Consider the following 11,122-nt stretch of genomic DNA (forward strand, 5'->3'; position numbering starts at 1 on the left):
TTTTCTACAATTCGGGTTGTGGGCTGGCACGGCCCGCAAGTTTTGGCCGGGCTGTGCGGGCGGCACGGCCCGAATTTCAGCCCAAGGGGCCGTGCTTGGGCTGTCAACGGGGCATGAGGCCCGATAAGGCACGGCGTGCCGTGCCGGCCCGACACCAACGGGCCGTGCCTGGCCCGTGCCCGGGCCGTGGCGAGCCGGGCCGGCCCGATGGCCATATATACGGATAGGTGTAACTGGATTTAACAAGTAGTATCATCAGGAATTCTTCAAATGAAGTGGATTTCTGCCGGGCTGATAGTCTACACTCTACACCCTACCGCGCGACTGATTAAACCAATGTTTAGTGGTGCTAGCTGGTGTGGGCATGTGATGGGCAGACACTTCGTGGATTCGGTGTTGACATGGAAGGAATACTTTGGCCAGAAATATGCTCGCATATATCGATAAAACTAACTAAACCAAGGAATACATATAACTTATGTATCGTCTAAAGCTAGCTTATATGGTACACTGAAAGTTTACGCCGTGCATGATTTAAAATTTGGGTGGAATCATCCAGGAGTCTGGAACCATGCTCTGCCGACAAATGATTGGTTATCCTCTAGTCCTAACAATGTTTTTTTCCCCTTAATAGGTACGCAACGGTGCATACAAAAAGGAGGGTTCCGTTGTGAACGGCTGCACTTTGATCTGATTCAGCTCTAGGGAATGTACACGGTGACCAAACAACACCGTCGAGAGGACGAGAGAGTCCACGCGAAACTGGACTAGCTCGTAGGACGTGCTGGGGTCAAGAATTGGATTCGCGCGGAATGTTTCTTTATCCCTGCTATCTACTCCGTGTCTTTATCCCTGCTATCTACTTTGTCTGTGCCTAAATATTTATCGTCATGAATTACGTGTTAATAATTTTAACTCGATTTATAAAAAATACATATAATATTTCTATCTTTAAATAAATTTATTAAAAACTAGATTAAAATATCTATCAACGATAGTAATTATGTATCATAAATTTTAATATTCTTTAATATATATTTAATTAAAGTTGTTTCTTAGCCAGCGACCAAGACAGATAGGACGGAGGGAGTAGGTTGGTGCCGCGCTGTGCACGGGACAAGGAGGACGCCGGAAAGGAGTGGAATCGTGGCAAGGTGGGTGCCCGTTGCCCGGGCGACGAGGTCTGAAACGGATGCGACGGTGGTGTGGTGCCCGTGTCTTCTACGGGGACGTTGCTGAGTGCTTACCCGCGTGCACGCGCAGTGGATGACACTTGAACTCCTCAACACGCCACGACACGGGCCACATGCACATGGAATCTGACGGAACCCACTCGTGCTTCCACGCACAGGTGCATCTCTACTGTCTTGTCCACACTCTTTCCTTCTGTTCATACGGGAGAGTGAACGCATTCAGCAGCATGGATGGGTTTAAGAGTGTACTATACTAGTTCATCATAAGCGCTCTCGCGCACGCCGGTAAGATAGAAAAGAAGATACCTATATTCTAAATACCACATGGGTCTTACAGAGAAATGTTAAATGTGTTAGTGCCTAACACTGCTAGGAAAATCACAGCACTTCATAAATTTCCTGCAGTAATATTAATTCTCGTAGAAATTTTACTCACACATATGCATGTCATAGGAACTTTAATGATTTCAGCATATATGTATATTAGTGTTAGCCACACTGTGAGCTAATAATAGATAAAAAAAAATGAAGCTCCACAGCTTGATAACTTGATGGTAATTCACTCAGCGAGTAAACTGCAAGCCAAAGTTATGATATTCACAAAATATATCACGGCATTGCGCCGAAATGGCAAGCGACATGATGAGCATTAATTGTGACCAATTTTACCTTCCTTACAACAATAGAAGATAAGCAAACAAAACAGCTAGCAGCACCAACAAAATCAAAATGCATAACGCTATTAACAAGGCAATCACTTCACACCTCTCAAAGCAAGCTGTCATACTACACAATCTGCCACATTTAGTGAAGGTTCTAGCTAGGCATGCTTCTTAGTTCTTACTGACTACTGAGTAACAATAAAAGTGAGCGCTATGTTGTAATGTGATATGTTTGCAGCGATAATTGGCACGACAAAAGCATAAAGAATAGCTACTCAATATTACTAAGTACTGACATTTAGATGCAATGCCAGACCTGAGAATCTGCTCCAGCGTGAAGCATCCACCATTGTGCCACATCTCCGCCTGCACAAAGCCGACATAGCGATCCATGACGAAACAGAGGCGGCCGCCGCCCCTCACAGCACCATGGAATGTGCACATGTTCCGACACCATGTGGAGGCGCGCCTCAGCCACTTCACCTCTTGAACAACCTCGAGCCCGTCCCCTATGGCCAGGGGCACCCTCTTCACTGCCACCCGGTGCTTGCACCGCTTGACCCCGCCGCCACCGTCGCCACGAGATGGCGTGTCGGCCCACACCTCCTGCCCAGTGGGCCCAGGCGGGCCGCTCCCGATGTGGCGGGCGAGCTTGAGGTCCGGGTGCGAGGCGAGATCGAAGGAGCTGCATCCCGGCCACTTGCGAGGGCCAGCGGGGGCCAGCTCATGCACGTGTGCCACCGTGCCGCCCACGCACTAGCCATCGGTGGAGCCCATGCAGCCGAATCTAGTGGAGACGAGGAGGTCTCGCGCTGGATCCGCCTGCTCACCGTAGATCCACCACCTCCGTTGCCTGTGCGAGGTCCACGCCGTGCTCCAGCTTTAGATCCGCCGCTGGGAGGGGCCCTACGAGCGGCTGCTCCAGATCCACCGCCGAGGTTGCTGACGTGACCTCCCCGTCATCATCCACGCCCACCACGAAGGTTCCTACGCTGCCAGAGCCCTTCGGCGCGTCATGGCCTCCGCTGGCTGCCCGCGCACCCGTGGGGATGACCGGTGATGGAGGGGCGAAACCCTAGGCCGCGTGACCCGCTGCCTTGCGTTGCGAGGAGGAAGTGGCATGGTGGTGGTGGTGGAGGAGGAGAAGGAGGAGGGAGGCCACTGCCGTGCGGAGGGCCGACCACCACCGAGGTCGTCCCGCACCGTCGCCTGAGCCGCGTCGCGAGTCGGGAGCGAGGGAGGGAGCATACAGGAGAGAGGGAGAGGAGGGGATGAGAAGTTTCCTGAAGAAGAATCAGGAGCTGGAGTATATATTTGCTCCACCGAATTTTCATAAGAAGCCGTAGAAGCTAGCAAAATCAATATAAAGTGACAAGGAGGTAGAAGAAACAGATTCTAAAGGAAGCGGCTACAAGCAGTCAGGGCCACACAATGGCGGAACCGACGGCTTAGAACAATTGTGGATGACGTGGATGCTGCGAGAGGCGGCCAAAGTAACAGAATCCGCTTCGAGTGATCTGGGCCTTCGAACGCGAGATCGGACGATGGGGGAAATTTCGGGGCGACGTGGATGGCCTGGTTGGCGGCTAAACCTTCCTGCTTTGATATATAGAAATACTGCCAAGACCAACAGTTGTGAATCTCGTGTAGCTATAGTGTGAATGGAGCTTACTGTAAGGAGCTGTTTAGATCGAGGGACTAAAATTTAGGAGGTGTGAAAGTGCATCTAGCCCTTGAGTGGGTTTTGGATGATTGAATGACAACGTGATTAAAGGTCTAACCCATTTTCTAAGTATGGACAGGTAATAGGTTATCTCATAGGTACTTAATGAAAGCCAAAATAATGTGTTGTTGTATAAACAATCTAGTTCAAGCACAAGACAACAATGCAAATGGAATTCATGCAAAGGCTTATTTATTGTGGGATTTCCAAGTACTGTGTGAAAGCAAGCTTGTAAGAATTAGTTAATGAGACATGAGGGATTGCATATAGAATGGTCTCATATTTAAAGCTTGCTAAATTGAAATAAAAAAGATAACAATATAAATGAATGGTTGATTCAACACAAGATGTGACTTGATGGCTTGAGATAGTGAAGATAGCAAGGAAAGGCTTCAAGATACTAAGCAAGGGTGAAGGGCAAGCAACGGCTTGGTGGCTGAAGAACCTAGCTAGGGTGAAGAAGAAAGTACTTGCATTTAATTGAGGTACTAATCAAGCTATGATGGTCATGTTAATGTGGAGGATCAAATCACTATTGGAGTGTTTGATAGAAGTGACTTGATACATTTGGGATTACTCAAATTTGATGAATAGAATCAAGTCACGTGCTCAAGATGGCTATGCTCAAGTGAAAAGATCAATATTAATATGTTGGCACCCTCACTTGATGAAGATTGGAATACACGGCTTCGATTGAAAGAGATAAGTCAAAAGGTTTAAATCCGTTATACTTTTAAATTTGAGTTAATAGGAATGTCGTACTATTAAGAGAGATGCATCATGTTGATAGATAATATTTCATAAGTGCTCAAGCCAACACATATGAGTTTTGAGTGTTTGAGAGACAAAAGACCTAATCTGTTTTTGCTGGTCTGCCAGGATAAAAATTTTATTGTTCTCGGGTTGGTTCGTCGGGAGTGCCGATGTGGGCTAGAAGTTTCGACAGTCAGGAGTTCCGACATAGGTCAGGAGTTCTAACGTTTCGCGCTTAACTAACTTAGAGGTTCGTTGTCCTGGTCATACCGGACGTGTCCGGTACGACCAGAGGCCAACGGCTAGTTTTCAAAATGCCTTGAGGGTCGGGAGTTTCGACGTGAGTCGGGAGTTCCAACGGTCAGAAGTTTTGGCATGCGTCGGTAGTTCTGACACCTCACAAACTTCAACTGAGTTACCTAGTTTTCAAAATATGCTGAGGGTCAGGAGTTCCGATGTGAGTCAGGAGTTTCGACGCCTCACATTGTCACTATAACTTAGTTACCGTTGGTGCAGTGTAAGTCATACCTGACGTGTCCGGTATGGCAACAACTATAAAATGGCTAGTTTTTCCAAGGGAGCTATAAATACCCCCAAGCCTCTACCTTTAGAGGCTGCTGATTCTGCTGATCTTCTAGCACGTTTTTGAGCTTTGCCAACTCTCTCAACCCTCTCTTAGTGAGTGTTTGATCAAAATTTTCAAATCAAATTGTGGGTTGAGTGAAATTCAAAAAGAGAGCAATCCAACCACTTGAACACTTGTACATATTGTCAATCTCATGATTCACATTTATTACTCTTGGACCCTTCGGTCCTAGATGGTTAGGCATCGCCGAAGAGCACCCGAAAGATTGTGGTGTGCCTCAGAAAGTTTGTAACGGTCGATTCCGCCGTCCTCGGAATCAACTAGTGGAAAGAGGAAAATGAGTTGGAAAAGACTCTGGCTAGAGTGACCTTTGTGGTACCCTCTAGGGCTGACTTTCACTGGGTCACCTGCAGCCCCCTCAATGGAGAGTAGGACTCGAACGAGCCCGAACTTCGGTAAAACAAATATCATGTCTCAATTCGCATTTCATTTGATATTTGTGTTGCTCCAGCTCTTATGCTGGTTCTCTATGTATATTGTCATGTCTGTAGGTGCCTGTAGTTTGGTTTGAAGATAGAAATCGAAAAGAGCAAGTTTGTGGCTGATCTGCAGAAATCGTGTATACCGGACACGTCCGGTATTCATACCGGACACATCCGGTATTAAAGCTCAGGGCTGAATATTATTTGATCTCTGTTCTAACTTTATGTTGTAGTGTTGTGGCTTCTAGATATATTCATTATATCTTGTTTACTCTGTGGCTAACTTGTGAGGTGTGGTATTACTCTTAATTTAGAGTTCCCATTTTGGAAACTCCCTTTTCTAATTGTTTCCGCATTTAAAGGTGTCAATTTTCATAAATGCCTATTCACCCCCCTCTACGAGGCATCCTAGGTCCTTTCAATTGGTATCGAAGCTAGGTTCTCACCTAAAGCTTCACCGCCATGAGAAAAAGATATCGACGCCTATCGAGTTGAAGCCGTTGCTTCTCCAAAATGATGGTTCAAACTTTCTACTTTGGTCAATTCATGTACTCAATGCTTTTAGGGATATTAGTCCTCTTGTTGAGCATATTGTGGATGTAAGCATACCTCTTCCTGTAGTTGATTGGAGCAAGTACAAAAATTTATCAAAAGAGGAAGAGATATGTGTGCAACTCAATGCTCAAGCTATTAATGTCATTTTGAGTACATTAAGTGTAGAGGTTCAAGATGAGGCAATCTTCAATGGATAACCACCTCCGGAGAGTGCTCATCTCATTTGGACTAGACTTTTTGATTTATGTGGAAAATCCAAATGTGATGATGCACTTGAGATCGAGTCAACGGAAAGTATGTCCATTGTGCCTTTATGAAGTGAAGAAGCCTCACAAGACCTCAAGAGCGCCGAGCCAGAGCAAGAAGTGCAAGCAACGCATGACATGTTGTCTGCCTGCACATACCAGACAGTGTCAGGTATGCCTACCGAATGTGTCTGATATGGCCGTGGCAGCAGGACAGCAAGTTGTCTATGATGATGAGGCTCAACCCGGTGGCGACCAAGTGATGAGTCAACCTCAGTATCTCATGATACTCATCACTTGTGTCTCATGGCCAAGAAAAGTAAGAAGAAGAGTAACAAGGAAGATCAAGAAAAGGAGAAAGCACAAGTAGATGATCAAGATAAGAGTGATGTTGAAGTTGAAGACAACTACAACCTTGATCATCTCAACCGCAAGGACAAGTTCATCATCATGAAGATAGTTGAAAAGAATGATGAGCTTGAAGAAGAGATTGAGAAGCAAGAGCAATCGCTTCAAAAGCAAGAATTATTTCTCATCTCTAAGATGGAAGAACTAAAGGCTCTAAGTAAAATGTATGAAAAATTGTTCAATTGAGCATGCTTTAGTTACTAACTCCTCTTCTAGTGTTTCACAACTAGAGAAGGAAAACTTTGAGCTCAAAGCAAGGCTAGATGAACTATCAAGCAAGTATAATGTGCTACAAGCAAACTATGTTCATCTAAAGTGCTCTCATGATGAAGTAGTAGAATCAAGCATCATGCTTGAGGTGGCTCATGAGGTTGTGATCACATTGATAAAATTTTCTCAACCTCTCACACATTCACTCACTAGTACACCATCTCAATTAAATATTTCTTATACTAATGAATATGCTCCTCAAGCAAGCCAATCTTCGATTGAGCTAAATCTCATAGAAAACGTAGAGCTCAAAGAAGAGGTGGAAAGATTAAAGAAAGATGTGATTCAGGTTGAAGGGTAAGGAGAAAGCACAACCTTCTCAAGATAACCGTAATAACATGGTGAAGAAGCTTGAGAATGGTTCAAACCTTGCTTCCTCTAAAACCCAACAAAAGAATCACATCTCAAGCAAGGCCAACACAACCAAGAGTAAGAAACATGAAAAAAAGGTTATGCTATGGTTGTGGATTATATGAACATGAGTGGGCCATGTGTCCACATAAGAGTTGGGCCGACAAGTGTGAAGTGGTCCGAACAAAAGGCCTCAAACAAGTTGGCCAACCAAAAGAAAAGTGATGGACAAAGCACTTGTCTCATGAGCAAGAAATTAGGGCATCCTACCAAGAAATACCCAATGTACAAAGAGGCAAGAAAAGAAGCCCAAGTTACAACAAGAAGATGCCATGGATGCAATGAGATGGGCCACAAGGTTGATAGATGTCCATACAAGCAAAGCAAGCATAGAGCAAACAAAGGTCGTATATGCTATGCTTGTAGAAGAAATGGGCATTTAACCTATGAATGCCCAAATGGTAACACATCTAAGCCGAACACATTTGTTTATAATGATATGCTTAGGAAGACCACGAATGGAGTTAGCACTAGCAAGGTGATATGTTCACCACAAACTTGTGCTAAAGCCATTTGGGTGCCTAAGCACTTGTTGACTAACTCAAAAGGACCCAACAAGAGTTGGGTACCAAAGTGTGCTTAGGTTAATGATATAGGTACTTGGTGATAAGATGAAGGACTCGGGGGTGGTTGAGCAAATAAATTGAAAATATTCACTCAATCTATCAATCAATTCTCATAATCTCCTATATGGTTGACTCAAAGATAATTTAATGAATATATCATTTACTTTATCCTCACCATTGGTAACAAGTACCTAAACCCTATAGCATAGCCACTTTGTATTTTTGTGCACAATGGCTCACAATAGTCTATTTGTGAAAATTGAAAGTGGCTAATAGTTTAATTGAAAAGTATTTTATTTTGCCATATGATGCTTTTAATGGCTCTCTAGTGGAGCAATTTATTTGTTGAGATGCAGGGCATAAAATAAATACTATCGCTAAAACAAAGAATCACAAGCAGCGTGTTATTTGCTTCTGTCCTGCACCTATCGGACATGTTCGGTATTACTATCGGACATGTCCGGTATGGACAGGGATAGAAAGCAAGTGTTTCTGTTCTGCGTATTCTGGACGTGTTCGGTATACCTACCGGACAGTGTCCGGTATTGTAGGAACCTAGAACACTAATTGGATTACAACTGAGTCTTTAATCCATATATTTTCATATATCATTTACTCAGAAGCTTGTGGTTTACCAAATCTAAGTGAATTATGAGCATCTCTTGAACTCAAATTTAAATATGGCAAATTATTTGGTTGCGGTTCAAAATCTAAAATTGTCTCCCATATTCTTAATAGAATAAAGTGCCAGTTGAAAGTCATTCAAATTACTTAAAAGCACTTATTTAGGGAGAGCTTAGTTTCTATTTTGTACCTTTGTGGACTAACTACATTTATCTAGCATTATTTGTAGTCCTTTGAATGAAAATGTATCTAGCATGATTATTTGGCAATTAAGGTCAACATAAAGATTATCATGCTATGTATCTTCTTAGTGGTATTCTTATGGGCTCAATGCAAAGGTATGTCTTTACATACATGCATTGTAAGTGCATCTAAGGCCCTTTATATGTTAGAATGTGCATTTGTGTGACATAGGAGAGATGTTTTTCAAAACCCATAACTAGCATGTGTAGGTGGTGTGAATTTAAAAAACTATTTGAATATTGGTCTTTGTGACCTAGCCTTGTCATGTGATAATTATAGTTCTCCTTGATTGTTTGATTGGCTAATTACACATGACATAGCTTTCTTAAGTCCACAATCTACTATGTCTCACAATATCTCTATCAAGTGATAAAAATCTATATGCCAAATATTTGGAAAAGAGAAGTGCTACTCATGGTATTTGGATAAGAAAAGTATTTACACCTTGTTTGGATCAAGGACATACATGTTTTTGGATCAAGAAATGATATACAAGTGGATTAGAATTAAGTAAATGAAATTTGGAAAAAGATCAGTCAGCCCACAAATACCGGACGTGTCCAGTATGCTTACCAGACATGTCCGGTATGAGCGGGCTATAAAAATGGCCGGTACCCCTTTGGCCCTGATCCGCTATCTCTTTTTTCTCTCCTCCAAGCTGACTCCGCCACCTCTGTTCCACCATATTGCGATCGAGTGATTCCACTGTGAAAAGGAAGAGAGGGAGATTGGATCAGAGGAGATTTGCATCAAGATTGAAGACTCCAAGACTTGGATTTCCAATCGTATCTTCATTCACTCTCACAAGGACCCTAATCCCGGACCTCATCTGATCTAAGCGGTTAGGGCATGGTTTTGGAATTCCTTCGGTAGAGATGCTACATTACCTATCTAGAAGTAATGCCCAAAGTTTGGATTGAATTGGTTGAAGATTGAGCGAAGGACCCCGGTTAGGGTTGCTGTCCACTCATGGACATCAGAGCAGATTTTGCTCCCTTGTTTTAATCTTCTCGGTGGTTGATTCTTAGGACTAAGTTTAATTGTCTATTGTGTTTTGTGAATCTTTTTGACCTAGTTTGGTTGAGGTGATTACAAAGCATAGGATAATTACTCTTCTTTCTATGTTTCAACTAAAATAAGCTATCTTTTGGGCATGTATCTAAAATTCCTTGTAAATCTTTGGATATAGGACAACAACTATGAGCGGGAGACAGGAGTCAAGGTCCAAGCATAGGCATGATCTAGCTTTGGAGAAACACAAGAAGGCAAGACAGAAAATGCATCCAAGATTTAGTCAGCAGGAGCAGGGCAGTAGCAGGAGACCCTCTAGAGCCACTAGAGGCACTCCATAGTGCAGAGAGGGTGGTGATGGTGATAGCAGCCCCTCTTCTAGTGATGAAACTTAGGATTAGAGACTTGAGCACAGAAAAAGGGAAGAGCACTAATAGAGACTCAGATAGAGACTCAGATGATGGTGATAGCTCTAAGGAGATAGAGGAGGAGCAGCAGGCACCTCCAGTGCACCACCTAGCTTAGGGCATGGACTATGGCCTTCTTGAAGTACATGCTCCCGTTTTACCCAACTATGTTGTCAGAGTCAACTACAAAGGAAAGGGTATGACTATGAGAGCAAGAGATCAGAGGAGGATTGGTCCTAGGGATTTACCTAGGATTTAGTACGATCATCAGTTTTCACACTATGTTCCATCTGGATTATTATACTAGTGTGATACTTGCTAGGAATCCTGTGGTAGCCAAGTCTTAGTGGATAGATTGGAAACATGTTAGAGAGCTACAGAAGTCCTCCATTGACTATGCTATTGCCACTTGTCAGCACACAGGTGTATACACGCTCATAGGAGTTTGTGCATGATTAGGAACTCTAAAGTCATTGCATAGTTTTATGCCACTCTATTTGTGGAAGAGGAGCCGAGGCATATGCATTGGATGCTTGAAGGCCAATGGTATAGTGTTGACTACGATACCTTTGCAACTTTTCTTGGCTTCTTAGAGGAGGACCTCTAGAGAGACATGATCCACACCGAGCAGGTGTTACCTCCTGAGCAGCTCACCTACATGTATCCACCAGGAGGTGAGAGAGGAGTAGTAGGGAAGGTTCTAGGTCTTCACCCTACTTATAGATACCTAGAAAGGATGTTCAGGAAGACTATTGACTGCAAGGGTGGAGACAAGGGCAACATTGTAGATTATTCTAGGAACCTGCTCCATAGGATGGCACCTGATGCTCAGTCATTCAGTGTGTTTGACTTTATTTGGTTAGAGATCAGGAGTGTGGGAGAGAGACCCCTCAAGGGCTATGGATTTGCACCTTACATCATGTTTATGATTGAGGTCACATGACACATTTGAGTATGACAAGGTACATAAGGCTCTAAAGATT

The sequence above is a fragment of the Miscanthus floridulus genome, chromosome 4 (genome assembly GCF_019320115.1).
Source record: "Miscanthus floridulus cultivar M001 chromosome 4, ASM1932011v1, whole genome shotgun sequence".
In the NCBI taxonomy this organism is placed as follows: domain Eukaryota; kingdom Viridiplantae; phylum Streptophyta; class Magnoliopsida; order Poales; family Poaceae; genus Miscanthus; species Miscanthus floridulus.